Source organism: Ornithorhynchus anatinus, chromosome 7 (genome assembly GCF_004115215.2).
Source record: "Ornithorhynchus anatinus isolate Pmale09 chromosome 7, mOrnAna1.pri.v4, whole genome shotgun sequence".
Classification (NCBI taxonomy): domain Eukaryota; kingdom Metazoa; phylum Chordata; class Mammalia; order Monotremata; family Ornithorhynchidae; genus Ornithorhynchus; species Ornithorhynchus anatinus.
The window spans coordinates 82,722,059-82,740,083 of record NC_041734.1 but is presented as its reverse complement, the minus strand read 5'-3'; the positions used below and the strand labels follow the sequence as shown (position 1 = coordinate 82,740,083).

The window sequence follows — 18,025 nt, the reverse complement described above, 5'->3', positions numbered from 1 at the left end:
GGACAGGAGGGCGGCAGTGGTTCCAGCAGTGGGCCATCTGGCCCTCAGGCCCCCAGGAAGGGTGGTGCCCATTTCTCCACCTCCTCCTGCACCCAAGCCCCAGGTCAGCTCCTGGGAAGGTGAGCTGGGGCTCCTCGGGAACCAGCATCCCATATGGGCATTGGGACTGAGTGGCATTGGGCCTGAGTGGCATTGGGCCCGCGGGGGTCTGCCCACCGTCACCCAAGGGCTCAGGTTACCCCTGGCCTGGCCAGATTGGCAACGCCCCCATCCCCTGGGGGCCAGAAAAATCTTCCCCCAAGTCCGACAGGGTGCTGAGCTCATTTCAAACAGCTCCAACTCATTCCTGTGGTTGCTGCAGGGAGAGCGAGCAAGGGCGGGTATGGGCAGGAGGGCCTGCTGCACTCGCAGTCCCACCATCACAGGGCTGATGATCTGTTTTGAGGGGGCCTGGCCCAGGGGGAGGGGACGCTGATCTGCCGTGTGGGAGGGCAGCCCCCGGGGCTGAGGCTGGAAAACACAGAAGGCGGTTGGCCTGTGGGCCTGGGCCCGGGCGCTGTGGCTTCCAGGATCCGGGGGGCTCAGAGGGAGGCCCCTCTGAGGGGGGCAGAGCAAGCCAAGGGGCCTGTCTGGACCAGGCACTTCTCTGCACGACAGCAGAAGCTTATAAACCTCTACCCTCTTCCCAGTCCCACCAATCCCAGCTACCACTCCGTCATCCTTTCCTTCCTGGGCCCCAAAACCACAGCTTCGGTCCTCACTCTCTGCTCTCACATCTAATCTCTGCCAAAACCCGCTCATTCTCCTCAAAAAAAACACTCGTGGACCCGCCACGTTCTCCTCCCCACCGGCACAGCCACTGGCTTCTCACAGCATGATGGGACTGGTGTATCCACCTCCTTGCTGGCCTCCCTGCCTTAATAATAATAATAGTGATAAACGGTGACATTTGTTAACCATTTACTATATGCTCAGGGCAGGGTAGGTACAAGATCATCAGGTTGGACCCAGTCGCTGTCTCACATAGGGCTCACGGTCTAAATACGAGGGAGAGAGGGTCCAGAATTCCCATTTTGTAAATGAGGAAACTGAGGCCTAGGGAGATGAAGTGCCTTGCCAAGGATACAGAGCAGGCAAGTGGTGGAGCTAGGATTAGAACCCAGGTCTCCGGTGCTTTGTACAATGCTTGGCCCAAAATAAGTGCTTAATAAATACCATTGTTATCACTGTTGTTCTTATTATGAATAATAATAACAATAATTAAGGTATTTGTTAAGCACTTACTATATGCCAAGCACTGTTCTAAGCACTAGGGTAGGTAGAAATAATCAGGTTATCCCACGTGGGGCTCACAGTCTTAATCCCCATTTTCCAGATGAGGTAACTGAGGCACAGAGAAACGAAGTGACATAATAATGTTGATATTTGTTAAGCGCTTACTATGTGTAGAGCACTCTTCTAAGTGCCGGGGTAGATACAGGGTAATCAGGTTGCCCCATGTGAGGCTCACAGTCTTAATCCCCATTTTCCAGATGAGGTAACTGAGGCACAGAGAAACGAAGTGACATAATAATGTTGATATTTGTTAAGCGCTTACTATGTGTAGAGCACTCTTCTAAGTGCCGGGGTAGATACAGGGTAATCAGGTTGCCCCATGTGAGGCTCACAGTCTTAATCCCCATTTTCCAGATGAGGTAACTGAGGCACAGAGAAGTGAAGTGACTTGCCCACAGTCACACAGCTGACAAAATGGCAGAGCTGGGATTCGAACCCATGATCTCTGACTCCCAAGCCCGGGCTCTTTCCAATGAGCCACGCTGCTTCCCATCAGATCCTCTGACTCCCCCCATCAGATCCTCTGACTCCCAGGCAGGCTCCATGCTGCTGCCTGGATCATCTTCTCGAACGGCCCCTTCAGCACACGCCTCCACTTTCCTCAAAACCCTCCCCCGGCTTTTCCCCCCCTTCCCCGCAGCCTACAGGATCTCCTTACCACCGGTTTCCTTACATATCAATTCTTCTCTCCCCCAGGCCTCTTCCCTTCTCCCAAGTCCACCTCCCGGATAGGTCGGCTCTCGCCTTTCCCAGCTCCCACCTCCTCCGGTCCCGCTTCTCCCCAGGCCTGGAACATTTTTCCCCTCCCCTTATGTCCACCAGTCCTCAGCTCGCCCCACCTTCCCAGCCTCCTAAAACCCCTCCTTCTCCTCCTCCTCCAGCGAGTCTTCGAGGCTAATTGTCAGTTCCAGGAGTCTTCCCCGCACCGGCCAGCCGCGCTGCCTCTCGCTGCCTCTGTTTCTCTCTTTCGTCAGACAGCCAGAGTGACCCCACGGTCTGTGCTTGTTCTGACTCCACTGCCTGCATGTGCCCACGTCTGTCCATCTCCCTGGCTAAAGAGGAAGCTGCTCGTGGGCAGGGTCCACGCCTCGAGCTACTGTTCTTTCCAAGAGCTCAGTATGGTGCTGTGCCTTCAAACAGGTGCTCAATAAATAAACCATCACGACTGCTACTACACACACACATACACACACGTATATCCAGGCACATATAGAGCAATCACACACAGCCACACACACACACACACAGAGTACCCACGGCACACACACAGGTATGCAGAGTATGCAGAGAGCACATACAGATTCACAGAGCAACCAGTCCTCACACACACACACACACACACAGATTAGACCATGAGGCAAATTTGGACACACATCCCAACAAGGCAGCAAGGGTGACCACTAGGGATGGCTTTTTGGTGCTCAGATAACAGAAGGGAGGGAGGGAGGGAGGGAGAAAGGGAGGGAGGGAGCCTCGATGGGTCACCCCTGGACCGGGGTTACCCTGTCCACAGCGTCTCCAGAAGCCTCGCTAATCGCTGGCTCAAGCAGCTACTGTGGACCACTCTGCGGGGCCGGAACAAGATTAGGAAGACCACCTTGAGGTCGGATTCCACGGGCCGGCCGCCCAGAGGTTGGCAGGAGGTGGAAAAAGAGTTTTCTGTTGTTCCTTAGCTCTCCTGGCTGGCAAGGGCAGGCACACGGGTGGGCGGTCGGGTGGGTGGGCTGAAAGAAACTTAGTGACCACATGGGCCCCGGAAGGTTGACATTTCAGCACTTCCATTTCCCCTTCTGGAAACCCATGGTCGACAATAATAATGTTGGTATTTGTTAAGCGCTTACTATGTGCAGAGCACTTTTCTAAGTGCTGGGGTAGATACAGGGTTATCAGGTTGTCCCACGTGAGGCTCACTGTCTTCATCCCCATTTTACAGATGAGGTCACTGAGGCACAGAGAAGTTAAATGACTTGCCCACAGTCACATAGCTAAGTGGCAGAGCCGGGTTCGAACCCATGACCAAGGGGAGAGGGTCTGCAGGAAATGCAACTTGTTAGAGAAGTGAGGCAGGGGCCGGGCCAAGGGAGGAGGCAGGGATCTCCGTGGAGCCCGGGATGGGTGCTTGGGTGTGACAAGCATGTTTATGGGACCAGGGTCAAGCTGTGGGACATGGCCGGGCTCTCTGGGGGACCAGGGCCGAGCCGTGGGAAGTGGCCGGGCTCTCCGGGGGACCAGGGCCGGGCTGTGGGATGTGGCAGGGCTCTCTGAGGGTCTAAACTGGTCTGTGAAATGTGTCAGAACTCTCTGAGGGGCCTGGGCCAACTATGGGATGTGGCAGGGCTCTCCTTGGGGCCTGAAATGAGCCATTGGGTGTAGCAGGGCTCTCTGGGAGCCTGGGCCAAGCCGTGGGACGTAGCAGGGATTTCCACAGGGCCTGGGCCAGGCCGTGGGATGCAGCAGGGCCCTCCTCAGGGCCAGGACCAGGGCATGAGACACGGTAGAGTACTCCAAGGGGCCTGGGCCGAGCCGTGGGACAAGGAGGGAATCTCGGCCGGAGCCTGGGATGAGTTGTGGACGTTGTGGGGCTCTCTCCAAAGAGAGATGTAGACCAGTCTGCCAGCTAATGTGTGGACCTCAGCCCTGTTTTATTTTCCAGGAGTGTCTGAGACAGACATCAGCAGGCCTGGGCTGGGGGAGGCCACCCGGGGTCAGCGCTGATGCTGGGGGATGCCTATGTTGAGAAAGACGACACTCCGGCCGGGCAGAGCCAAGCTGAGACCTCTGGCCTAGGCCTCAAAGGACTCCAAGAGTCTTCCCAGCAATCAGCAGCCAGCGGTCCGCACATCTCGAGGATACCCCCAAGCCGCCAAAGGCCGAAGCAGGCAGACCTGCCAGAGAGATGGGAATGGTCGTTAAGAACCTTGATTTTTCCCTGCGTGGAAGGGCTCTGACCGGTGTGTACCTCCGGCCAGACGGGCAGCCGGGACGCCCGGAGCCACAAAGAGATTCTAGGGGATTCGTTGGTGTCTGAATCCCTTGGTGCCGTGCCCCTAGCCCTCAGGAGAAGAGACATTCCAGCTGGCAGGTCCCAGAAGATCATGGGACCGATGCCAGGGGCTCCTCCAGAAACCAAAGCTCCTGCTGCCAGTTACAGCCAGGATGTCAAGGGAGACACAGAGAAAGAGATAGAAAGAGAGAGAGAGAGCGTAACTCTCCCCACCGAGCCACGGGGCAGGAGCCAGCCAAGTGACCACTTGGAAAGGAAGTCCATGCAGTGGAACCAAGGCTCACAAGGGGTGGGAGGAAGCTGGGACAGGGCCAATGGCAGACATGGAGAGAGGCTGAGGGTGAGGACCAGGAGGGATTGGGTGATGGGCCTAAGTAAAAGCTAGATAAAGTCGGGCCGGCCCCTGAGAAATATCAGGAGGCAAAGGGCTGTTCCCCAGCCTTGAGAGGAGCTGAGAGACAGCACCGGGGAAAGGCAGAAGATGGGAAGCATCGGGACTTCCAAAGGAACAGGAAGCTGTTTCTTCCACTGCTCCCAGCACTTCCGACAACTCCCCTGTGCAAACAGCCAGGCTGGGAGAACCCAGACCTGAACAGAGGGAGCGCTGGAGCCGGGAGCATCAGAGGGTGCTGGAGCCCTGCCCAGGGGATGAGATGATGCTGGGGTTGGGGACATGAGAAGGTACTGGAGCCAGGGGCATGCGAAGACACTGGAGGCAGAGGCACAAGAGGGTGCTGGAACTTGGGGGCCGAGAGGGCACTGAAGTCAGGGGTGGGCAAGGACTCTGGAGCCGGAAGCACAAGAATGTGCCTCCGGGCATTCTCCGAAACAGTCACTCACGGTCATTCTCTGGCACGGGTGTGAGCAGCAGTGAGTCGGGCGTTGGGGTGGGTCCACCTTCTAGTGCCGGGAGAAGAACCACGGAGTCACAATCGTGTACTTTAAGGCCAAGAAAAACCAAACGCCAACCATCAGCGGGAGAGATTTGGGCAGGTCCATTCTTTGTGGACTAACCCAGGAAAGGCTGATCCTATGAAGAAAACAGAAAACCGGAAGGAGGAGTCAGCATAAAATGCGGAGCACGAAGAACGGCGGGTGCCTGGTCCAAGACATAGTCGGTCAGCTGAGCTGGCTCATCTCGGGTGCCTGCTATCAGCACGATGCTTTCAGCTGGCTGGGTCACCTTCAGTCCTGCCAAGCTCTTTCACAGTTAAGTTAGCTATGTACATACATATAGGTATATTGCAGCGGGGCTTAGTGGATAGAGCACAGACCTGGGAGTCCAAAGGACCTGGGTTCTAATCCCAGCTCCACCACTTGTCTGCTGTGTAAATTTGGGCAAGTGACTTCACTTCTCTGGGCCTCAGTTCCCTCATCTGTAAAATGCGGCTGCATGAAGGACATCGACTTTGTCCAACCTGATTACCTTGTATCTACCCCAGGGCTTAGAGCAGTGCCTGGCACCTAATATATGCTTAACAAATACCATAAATATACATGTATTTGTTAAGCGCTCACTAGGTGCCAGGCACCGAACTACTACTAATAATAACGGAGGCATTTGTTAAGTGCTTACTATGTGTCAAGCACTGTTCTAAACTCTGGGGAAGATACAGGATAATCAGGTTGGATCCACTCCCTGTCCCACATGGAGCTCACACTCTAAGTAGGAAGGAGAGCAAGTATTGATTCTCTATTTTACAGACGAGGTCCCTGAGGCACAGAGAAGTTAAGTGACTTGCCCAAGGTCACACAGCAGGCAAATGGAGGAACAGGATTAGAACACGGGTCCTCTGACTCCCAGGCCCATGCTCTTTCCACTAGGCCACACCACTCCTCTAAGCTCTCCAATAGATACAAGTTAATCACTTGGACACACATAGAGCTCATAGTCTTAATCCCCATTTTACAGATGAGGTAACTAAGGCACAGAGAAGTGAAGTGACTTGCCTAAGGTCACACAGCAGACAAGTAGTGGGGCCCAGTTTAGAAGCCAGGTCTTCTAACTCCCAAGCCTGTGCTCTTTCCACTAGGCTGTGCTAAAAGCCACTAGGCTAAAAGCCACCACTCATGAAAGAGCCACTAGGCTGTTTCTCACTGCCATTTTAGCACGTGACAAGCTCTGGACTAAGTGTCGGGATAGGTTCAGGATACTCAGATCAGATACAATCCCTACCCCCACTGCTAAACGGTTGGGAAGACAGGGACCTTATTCCATTTTACCGGTGAGGAAACTGAGGCCCGCAGAGGTTTGGTGATTTGCCTGAGGTCACACAACAGGCATGGGGCAGAGCTGGGTCTAGAATCCGGGTCTCCTGACAAGGTGGGCTCTTTCCACCACACTTCACTGCTTCCTGACCATTATGAGTTGTACTCAGGTCTGGCATGAGGGCAGCAGTAGGAATGATGGGATTGGGGTAGAGCAAGGCTGACCCCATCCTCCCTTTTTTTTTTCCTGTGGTATTTGTTAAGCACTTCCTAAGGTGCCGGGCACCGTATTAAGAGCTGGGGTAGATACAAGCTAGTCAGAATGGACACAGTTCATGTCCCACTTGGGGCTCACAGTCTTAATCCCCATTTTAAAGATAAGGTAACTGAGGCACAGAGAAGTGACTTGTCCAAGATCATACAGCAGACAAGTGGCAGAGCTGGGATTAGAATTCAAGTCCTTCTGACTCCTAGGCCCATGTTCTATCCACTAGCCCAAGCTGCTTCTCATCTAACAGGAAACCAGTTGGCTGGATCCCTAATGACAGTGACCCCACTGTGCCTGCCTTGGCTCCCCTCTCTTTTCAATCCCGCTGCCTCCATTTCCTCTCCTCCAGTTCTCTCCTTGATCCCCTGCAATCTGGCTTCCTCCCCTTTCCCTCCACAGAAACTACCCACTCTCCAAGGTCACCAAAAGACCTCCTTCTTGATAAATCCAACGGCCTCTACTCCAGCTTAATTATCTTCTACCTCTCAACTGCCTTTGACACTGTCGACCACCCCCTTCTCCTGGCTTCACTGACACTGGCTTCACTCGACTTCACTGACACTGTCCTCTCCTAGTTCACTCCCTAGCTCTCTGGCTGCTCATTCTCAGTCTCCTCGGCAGGCTCCTCCTTTGCCTCCCACCCCCTAACTGTGGGAGTCCCTCAAGGCTAAGTTCTGGGTCCCCTTCTATTCTCCATCTACACCCACTCCTTCGAAGAACTCATTTGCTCCCATGGCTTCAACTACCAACTCTTCGCAGATGATTCCCAAATCTAAATCTCCAGCCCGGATCTCTCTCTATATTTGCAGTCTCACCTTTCCTCCTATCTTCAGGATATCTCTACTTGGATGTCCTGCTGGCACCTCAAACATATTCGAAATGGAACTTCTCAACTTCCCACCCCAACTCTCTTCAATCCTTGACTTTCCCATCATTATAGGCAATAGCACCATCCTCCCTGTCTCCAGCCCGTAACGCTGGTTCTGCCATTAACTCATCTTTCTCATTCAACCCACATATTCAGTCTGCCACCAAATCAATGAATCGAGAGAAGCAGTGTGGCCTTGTGGAAAGAGCATGGGCCTGGGAATCAGAGGACCTGGGTTCTAACCCCGGTCTGCCACTTGCCTGCTGTGTGACCTTGGGCAAGTCAAAGTCTCATGTGGGACATGGACTGAGTCCAAGCTGATTATCTTTTATCTACTCTAGTGCTTAGTACAGTGCGTGGCACATAGTAAGCACTCAACAACGATCTTAAAAAAATCAATCCATGGTATTTAGTGAGTGCTTGGAGAGCACTGTACTCAGCTCTTGGGAGAGTAGGATGCAATCGAGTTGATAGTCATAGTGCCTGCCCTCCAGGAGCTGACAGTCTAGTGACAACTCAAGGCAAGACCAGAGCATTAATGGCCTGGGAGGAGAAAGATGGGTGGAGGTGGAGCCGGAAGATTTTTCACAGGAAACAGCAGCAGGATTTAGCAGCGGCCTGAAAGTGAGAGTTGAAAGATAATGAGGGGTCAGGCTAATGCCAAGCTTGCAGCTTCTGGGCCTGGGGAGATGGAGGTGTCACTGTCAGGGATTAGAAGTCAATCAGTCAATCATATTTATTGAGTGCTTACAGTGTGCAAAGCACTGTACTAAGCACTTGGGAGACTACACTGTAACAATATAATGGACACAGTCTTTGCCCACAATGAGCTTACATTCCGGAGGGGAAAGTCGGGAGGACAGGATTTAGGATCCGTGCCCGAGTGGATTCTCCTGGACACAACTAAGTGCTTAGCACAGAGTGTACACGCTCAGAAAATGCCACCCCTGTAATGACTATGAAGACAGCGCTTAGGCCCCTGGCGACTCCCGGATGGAGGCAAGGCGGGCTGACAGACGGATGGACAGCCGTACTCACCTCAGACCGATCCTGGGCCGAGCCAAAGCCGTAGCCTTCCCTCCCGCGGACCGATGGACTCCCCCTCCCCCTGAAAGATCTGCCCCATACAGAGCTACTGGCTGGTCTAAGCTGGGGGCTCCTGCTCCATGGTGGTCTATGAAGCGCCGGGGGGAGCGGCGGGGAGGGGGAGCGAAACACGAGGGGAAGGGGGGGAGGGGGAGGAGGAGGGATCAGACCCAGCTCCAGCCCCACCCCCACAGCTGTAGCGGAACGCCCCAGGAAACCCAGGTGGCTGCCATTCTGCTGATTGGCCAACCCCACTGTGAGGTAAGCAGCACCCCTTCCCCCCACCCCCCCATTCACCCTCCAGCCCATGGCCCTCTTCCTGCCTCTCGGACCATGGGAGCCTTCCCGAAGGGTTCAGGGTCCAGCGGGGTCAGTGGTGGTCACAGGGACCCCATAGCCAGCACCCAAATTGGGGGGACCTTCTAGGGTGTGACACCGAATAGGGGCCTTGGAGGCCCCAAGGGACATAGCCTCAGGATTTGGGGGAGAGGCGGGCCCCCACCCTGCCAAACAGAGAGACATCCAGGCCTTGGTGGCCACCAGGAACCAAACAAACGTGGCTGTAGGCCACAGGGAGCCATCAGGGGCCAATGGAGGCTGCGGGGAGCTTCTGAGAAAGCTGGGAGTTGCTGGAGGCTGCTGAGAGCCATCAGGGACTGATGGGAGCTTCTGGGAACACTGGGAGTTGCTGGGGGCAGTATACCAAATCTGTTACATTGCACTCTTCCAAGCACTTAATACAGTGCACTGCACACAGTAAGCTCTCAATTGCTGTAATTGACTGATCGAGACAGAGGAGGAACCCGCCAAAGACACTGAGAATGAGCAGCCAGAGTGATAGGAGGAGACCCAGAAGATGACAATGTCACTGAAGCCCACGTTGGATAATGTTTCCAGGAGAAAGGGGCGGTCGACAGTGTCGAAGGCAGCTGAGAAGTCACGGAGGATTAGGATGGAGTAGAGGCCGTTGGATTTGCCGAGAAGGAGATCATTGGTGACCTAAAGAGTGGGCAGTTTCTGTGGAGTGAAGGGGACAGATGCCAGAATGGGGGCGGGGGACAAGGAGAGAATTGGAGGGGAGTAAGTGGAGGCCGGGGATGTTTAAGGAGTTTTGGAGAGGAATGGTAGGGTTAGGATGATGGGGCCATCACCGGAGAAGGGTCTGCTCACCGCTCTCTGTTCGGGAGACTACTTGGCTCAAGAATTCTTGGAAAACATTCCTGGCAAGTCCATCCGCCGGCTGGGGTCTTTTCAATGAGAATTCCAGATGGGAGGAATTTAACCATGAAGGGGCCGGGCCACAGGAAAGACCTCAGGCCGGTGGCACTGGTGGCTGCTCCCTATTACGACAGGGCCGTCCTGGGAGTGGGTGGGGAGGGACACAGACACCGGCCCCCAGCCCCCCGGGGCGGGGAGGACTTGAAAAAAAAATTTATGGTATTTGTTAAGTGCTTGCCATGTGCCAAGCACTGTTCTATATTGTTATAGAATGCAACATATATTTATATTGCAGAACACAATATAATAATAATAATGGTATTTGTTAAGCTAGTCAGGTTGGACAGTCTCTGTCCCACATAGGACTCACATTCTTAATCCCCATTTTACAGATGAGGTAACTGAGTCCCAGAGAAGTGAAGTGAGTTTCTCATGATCACACAGCACACACGTGGAGGAGCCTGGATTATAACTGATGACCTTCTGACTCCCAGGCCTGGGCTCTATCCACTAAGCCACGCTGCTTCTCCAAGCAGTGCTCGGAGGCTGAGCTGAGGCTGAGGTCATATTACAGGAGTCTCCCACATGCCACATCCATGTCCCCACCTCCAGGCTCCCTCCTCGGGACCCCTTCCACTGTAGCTCCTCTTGCCCACCTCCAGCCTCCGGCGGAGAAAGCGGGAGTTCAGCTTTGGAAGAGGTGAAGAGGGCCAGCGGGGAGAGCCCAATCCTGCAGTTCAGTGGCAGCTGACATGACATTTACTGGGACAGAAGGCCTTTGTGAGTAAAATATTCATCCATTTCCCCTTTCAGAAGCTTTAACAATAAGGCGCAAACATTCTGTACATGATCCCCATTCTCCACCATCAAAGGCATTTTGTGAGTGTCTGCTGGGTCCCGAGCTCTGTAAGGGGCGCCTAGTGTGTTCAGAGGCTGTACTGGATGCTTACCATATGCAGAATACTGTATTGGTTGCCTGCTGCATGCAGCGTGCCGTACTGGGCACCTACATATAAAGCACTGTCTCGGGCCTCTACTGGGTGCAGAGCGCTGCCCTTGGTGCCAACGGGAAGCAAAGCACTGTACTGGGCACCTACTGGGTGTAGAACATTGCTCTGGGAGGCTACTGGGTGCAGTGCTGTGAACTGGGTACCTACTGGATTTGGAGCAGTATACTGGACTCTTGAAGTCAATAGAAGTCAAAGAGCAAACGCCTACACTTGGGGGACTGAAAGACCCGACTCTGCACCAGGAGTCACAAACTGCAGGCCTACCAGAGGTAAGAGTGAGAGCACATGGTGTGCATACATACAACACACACACACATACACACACGCAGGAGCCCAGCTCTCTGACAAATCTTTAGAAATACTTTGAAACTAAAAGGGCCTTAAATTAAAAGGGCCTTGACTTCTGAAGACAAATGCCTTCCAGTTGTCCCTGAGTTCCTGATGCCCTGGGGACTTTGGGGGACTTCCAGAGACTTTGGGGGGACCCCCAGGGACCTTGAAGAAACTCCAGGGAGTCCCAGGGACCAGAGACCTTCCCGGGAGGAAGCGTCAGGAAACTGCAAGTATCTCCGGGACACTTGAGGAGTGTTGGGGAGTCGGAGGAGACTCCAGAGACCCAAGGGGAAGTCGGGATGGGGGTGTAGGCTGCAGGGGGAGTGTTGACAAGAGGAATGCTGGACAAACAGGCCCTCGGCCAATCGAGCGGTGCTCCGCCCGCCCCCTGACCACTCCGGAGGTCAAGGGTTGCCTGGTCGGGCTCCGTCAGCGGAGGCCTTCCGGGCCTAGGAATCTCCCCAGGTCCCCTCAGCTCAGGCGGACCAACAGTGACCCCTGCTGCCTCTGGCCTTCGTCCGGAATGCTGCCTGCCCGCCCGCCGGTCCACCCGTCCATCCGGGGCCCCGGCCTCGGGTGGGACCAGGGCCCACTCCCACAGCCCTCGTTCTCCTGGAGGCCTCTAGCCGCCCAGGCAGCTGGGGAGGGCATCGAGCTTGAGGGGGAGCTGGGGAGCGGACGAGCTGCGGGGGGACAGGGGAGCTGATGAGCTGTGGGGAGCCGGGGACCCGACGAGCTGTCGGGAGAGAGCCAGGAAGCTGTCAAGCTGCGGGGGGACTGGGGAGTTGTCGAGCTGGGGGAGAGCCAGGGAGCCGTCAAGCTGCGGGGAACCAGGAAGAAGTTTGGAAACGTAGGAAAAGGAACCCAAGGAAGTAGAGTGGGAGGAAGGCGTGTTGAGGGACGGGCAGAGCTCCGTGACAGAACGTGCGTTTCCCAGACCTAAAGAAGTCTGGAACCCGCTGAGTTGCTTGGGGGAGAAAGACCTAGGGCAGGGAGCTGGGAGCTGGGAGCCAGGAGTGGCTCTGCCCCGGACCTCAGTTTCCTGACTGTGAAATGGGGAGAAGACACAAGGGCCTGAAGGACATCTGCTCAGGGGAAAGAAGAGCTCCACAAAGAGGGAGGGGTCAGAGAGTGTCCGGATAGAGGCTGAACCAGCAGAGCTCACAGCGGCTCCTCCTGAGTGCCTACTGTCTGCCGAGTATTGACTTGGGCACCTACTGCAGGCCGAGCATTGCCCTGGGCACCTACTGCCTGCCTGCACTTACTAACTATAGGGTACCCTGGGCTAAGCATCTACCATGGGCAAGGCACATTTCTGGGCACCTGTGAACAACCAGGTTCCCTCTCCCTGGACGAGTTGACAGTCTAAGGGGGAACTTGGAGCAGCTCATTGTTGGCAGGGAATGTGTCTGTTTATTGTTACACTGTACCCTCCCAAGTGCTCAGTACACTGCTTGCGCCTAATAAGCACTCAGTAAATACGATTGAATGAATGAAGACCAAAGAGCGAGTGCCTAGAGGCACATGATAAGAATGAAAGTCGGGAAGTCAAGAGACAATAAAGAAATGACTGAGTCTCCCATTGGAAACAGCGAATGAAGCCTCAGACCTGAGACTTCAGAAGGGAGACCCAGTGTGGAGGAGTTGGCTCTAGTGCCAGTGGCTTGTTCCATGCCAGTCAGGCTCCCCATCACACATGCTCCCCCATCTCTGCCTGTTGTTTTCCCGCCTGGGTGCAGAGCGCCATGAGCAAGGAGATAGGCAGGGGCACTGCACACGGCAAAGAGCTCACAGGCGGTTTGCCGCATGGGATCCGCTGACAGCCGCAGCGAGGGCAGCATGGGGACATCAGGAGGATGGTGGCCTCGCTAATTTTTTTTTTTGTTTTGGCTGCGGTCTTCCCTGCCCATTTCAGCCGGTGGTTTTCCAGGATTCCCACTGGGCCCGTCCCCCTCGTGGAATGCCCCGGGGATTTCCTCAGCCAGAAACCTTCCTCCACCCTATGGCCCAGCTGCCGCAGGGTCTCCCTACAGGCAGATCAGGGACCAGAACCCAGGAGTCCTGGCTCCCGGAGATGTGTTCTATCCCCTAGACTGCCCCAAAGCAGGATTAGGAATAGTGATAAACTGACATTCAGACACACAAATGTCAAAGTGGCTGGATCAGCCACGTGGAAGGATCCAAACTGGACGATGAATCAGGGAAGGCCTTCTTGAGGGGGAGTGCCTAAGGGGAAACCCTGATCATGGGGGTAGGGACCAATCAGTGAGGGCCTCCTGGATGAGGGGGCAGTGAGGAAAGGAGGCTGAAGAATGTCAGGATTGGGAAAGCCTCCCAGAGGAAAGCGCATACTATGCGTCAAACCTTGATATCTACCTGTGTCCAGAGGATCAATCGGGGAAGGCCTCCGGGAGGAGGGGACCTTTGGACCTATCCAATGTCACCCATTATTTGCCATTCTGTCCGCTCTGCCAGCTGGCTCTTTGTGGCTGTGCCTGAGGAAGGAAGCAGCTTCAGTGAGCCCAGGCTCGGGGTTCACCAGCCCGGATTAAACACTTAGTACAGTGTTTTGCCCTCAGTAAGCACTCAACAAATATAATGAAATGAATGAATGAAGTGTGCAGGTGTTTGTGCTGGGCTCCGGCACTCCCAGGGCCCCAGGGGATTTTAGTGCAGCGCAGGGAACTCCCACAGCAGCAACCCCCACCACACCCCAACACTCTCCCCGAGGGGCTCTCCCAGAACTCCGTCCCTGGGGAAACCGTGGGCTCGATGGAAACCAGCCAGTTTGGGGGCTGCTAATCGGAGAAGTCATCGTGGCCGGCCCACTCCTGTCCAAAGTCCCGGGCGCTGTTCTGACCATCACTGCTCTTTTACTGTAATAATAATAATGTTGGTATTTGTTAAGCGCTTACTATGTGCAGAGCACTGTTCTAATCGCTGGGGTAGCTACAGGGTAATCAGGTTGTCCCACGTGGGGCTCACAGTCTTCATCCCCATTTTACATTTGAGGGAACTGAGGCACAGAGAAGTAAAGTGACTTGTCCACAGTCACACAGCTGACAGGTGGCAGATCCGGGATTCAAAACCATGACCACGAGCTCCCAACCCCGGGCTCTTTCCACTGAGCCACGCTGCTTCTCTAATGAAACACGGCAGCCACAAAAACAAAGAAACAAAAAACCTTGCCGTGTTGGGAAATGGGGTAGCTCCCAACCCCATTGTCATCTGCCAGGCTTCCCCTATTCCTGTGACCTAGTGGAAAGAGCACAGGTCTGGGAATCAGAGGACCTGGGTTCTAATTCCAGCTCTGCCAATCGCTCTACCAATTGCTTGCTGTGTAACCTTGGACAAGTCACTTGACTTCTCCACATCTCAATTTTCTCAACTGAAAATGGCGATTCGATACCTGTTCTCCCTCCTACTTAAGACCGTGAGCCTCCACGCAGGACAGGGACTGTGTCCAACCGAATTAACTTGTACTTACCCCAGTGCTTAAATCAGGGTTTGACACATAATAAGCATTTAACAAATACCATAAAACAAACAAACACTGTTCTGTTGTACAGTACCGTGGTAGTGCTGTATCGCAGGCTGGCTCCTGCACAAACCTACGGTGCTGCAGTGGAGAAGCAGTGTGGCATAGTGAAAAGAGCAAGGGCTTGGGAGTCAGAGGTCATGGGTTCTAATCCCAGTCTGCCACTGATCAGCTGTGTGACTTTGGGCAAGTCACCACACTTCTCTGTGCCCAGTTACCTCATCTGTAAAATGGGGATTAAGACTGTGAGCCCCACGTGGGACAACCTGATTACTTGTATCTACCCCAGTGCTTAGAACACTGCTTGGCACATAGTAAGCACTTAATAAATGCCATCATTATTCACTGCTTAGAACAATGCTTGGCACACAGTAAGAGTTTAACAAATATCATCTCCATTATTGGCGCACTGCTGCATGGAGCTGCAAAGCTGCCGTATTCCAGGCTGGTTGCTGCATGGAGCGGCAGTGCTTTAAGGCAGAAGACTGTGTGGTACTGCAGTATTCCAGGTGTGCTTCTCGCTGGTCACCCCACAGAATAGCACAGACAGATGTGTCTCTGGTAGCTGAGGCAGCAGGCGGAGAGCTGAAAGGGGGCTCCCCGCCACCACCACCATGTAGAGGTAGGGCCTGGGGGGATCCCAATCAGGAGAGGGATGCCCCAGCCTGGCTTTCCAGAACCATCAGATCCCCTGGGTCCAGTGAGGGTCCCCTTCCCCCCCATCCCCTCCGGAGGGGGCAGCAAACGGGGTGTGAGCAGAGAGTGGCCTCCCGGCAACCTCGCCCTCCTCCTTGTTTACTCTGCCCATTAGCTACCTCAGAGCAAAGTGGTCCCCCGTGCCAGGTGGTTTCCGCTGCAGCGGGGAGGTCCCTGGAAGCCACAAGGGCTTCTTTCTAGTCCCGAAGCTGCGGCTAGGAGGCCGGCCAGCCTGCTCCACCAAGCCCTACGTCCTCTCTGACAGGGCTCGGCCTGCCGTGGGCCACCGGAGGCTTCTCATTGGCCTCCTCCCGGGGCGAGATGTTTGCTTTGTTTGTTTTAATAATGTTGGTATTTGTTAAGCGCTTACTATGTGCCGAGCACTGTTCTAAGCGCTGGGGTAGACATAGGGGAATCAGGTTGTCCCACGTGGGGCTCACGGTCTTAATCCCCATTTTACAGATGAGGGAACTGAGGCACAGAGAAGTTAAGTGACTTGCCCACAGTCACACAGCCGACAAGTGGCAGAGCTGGGATTCGAACTCATGAGTCCTGACTCCAAAGCCCGTGCTCTTTCCACTGAGCCACGCTGCTTCTCACATTTGTTAAGCATTTACTGGTGTATCGAACACTGGTCTAAGTGCCGGGGCAGGTACAACTTAATTAGGTCAGACAAAGTCCCTGTTCCATGCAGGGCTCACAGTCTAAGTAGGAGGGAGAACAGGTATCGAATCCCCATTTTACAGTTGAGGAAACTGAGGGACAGAGAATTAAGTGACTTACCCAAGGTCGCCCACTAAACAGCAGAGCGGGGATTAGATCCTGGGTCCTCTGACTTGGAGGCCTGTGCTCTTCCCACTAGGCCACGCTACTTCTGAGGACTTGGGCCACGGAGGCCTGGGCAGGAGGGACAGTGGGAGGGCCCGGACCACTGCCCCGAGGGAAGCAATCAATCCATCATATTCATCGAGTGCTTACTACATGCAGAGCACTGCTGTACACAAATAAAATAACAGAGTTGGTAGGCACATTTCCTGCCCAGAACTAGAAGCAGAAATGGGAGGAGGGACCCCTGTGCTGTAGACCCCCACCAAAAAAGGAAACCTGGGGCCTTGAGGTGGAAACTCCTTGTGGGCAGGAAATATGTTTCCTACTCCTACTCTCCTACTCCAACCCAGCCTGCACACTTCATTCTTCTAATGCCAACCTTCTCACTGTACCTCAATCTCATCTATCGCGAGCCAACCTCTCGCCCATGTCCTGCCTCTGGCCTGGAACGCTCTCCCTGCTCATATCTGACAGACAATGACTCTCCCCGACTTCAAAGCCCTATTGAAAGCCCATCTCCTTCAAGAGGCCTTCTCTCACTAAGCCCCCTTCTCTTCTTCCACTCCTTTTTGCAATCACCCCTACTTGCTCCCTTTATTCATACCCCCTCCCTGCTCCACAGCGAGAAGCAGTGTTGCTCAGTGGAAAGAGCCCAGGCTTGGGAGTCAGAGGTCATGGGTTCGAATCCCGGCTCCGCCGCTTGCCAGCTGTGTGACTTTGGGCAAGTCACTTCACTTCTCTGGGCCTCAGTGACCTCATCTGTAAAATGGGGATTAAAACTGTGAGCCCCACGTGGGACAAACTGATCACCTTGTATCCCCCCAGTGCTTAGAACAGTGCTTTGCACATAGTAAGTGCTTAAAAAATACCAACATTATTAGAGAAGCAGCATAACTCAGTGGAAAGAGCCCAGGCTTGGGAGTCAGAGGTCATGGGTTCGAATCCCAGATCTGCCACTTGTCGGCTGTGTGACTGTGGGCAAGTCCCTTAACTTCTCTGTGCTTCAGTTACCTTATCTGTAAAATGGGGATGAAGACTGTGAGCCCCACACGGGATTACCTGATTACCCTGTATCTACCCCAGCGCTTCGAACAGTGCTCTACACATAGAAAGCGCTTAACAAATACCAACATTATTATTACATATCTGTCATTTATTCATTTATATTAATGTCTGTCCCCCCCCCTAGACTGTGAGCTCACTGTAGATAGGGAATGTATATGTTTATTATTATATTGTAATCTCCCAAGTGCTTAGTACAGTGCTCTATACACAGTAAGCACTAAATAAATATGATTGATTGACTGACTGTTTCACCCTTCTGTTACAACTTAACAAGTACTCAGTTCAGTACACTGCACTTAAGAGGGAGTTAAGTAAGAACTACTACTAGTAATAATAATAAATAATGATAATAATTGTAATATTTGTCAAGTACTTACTATGCATCAAGCACTCCACTAAACAAAGTGGTCGCTAGAAGATAATCAGGTCACACACAGTCCCTGTCGCATGGGGTACTCAGTCTAACGGGGAGGGAAAACAGGTATTTCATCCTCATTTTACAGATGAAGGAACTGAGTCACAAAGGATTTGGGTCTAATCCCAGCTCTGCCACTTGTCAACAAGGTGA

The 18,025-nt window shown here is 53.8% G+C and overlaps 1 long non-coding RNA gene across 1 annotated transcript; it reads right to left on the bottom strand.

Annotated features, from left to right (window-relative positions):
* Positions 1-3,946: 3,946 nt before the first annotated feature.
* Positions 3,947-8,915, bottom strand: LOC103168914. The gene is made up of 3 exons (XR_485566.2): positions 8,722-8,915; positions 5,180-5,369; positions 3,947-4,220 (listed from the first exon to the last, which is right to left on the bottom strand). It is a non-coding gene; the product is annotated as an uncharacterized LOC103168914 (long non-coding RNA).
* Between the last annotated feature and the right edge of the window lie 9,110 nt (positions 8,916-18,025).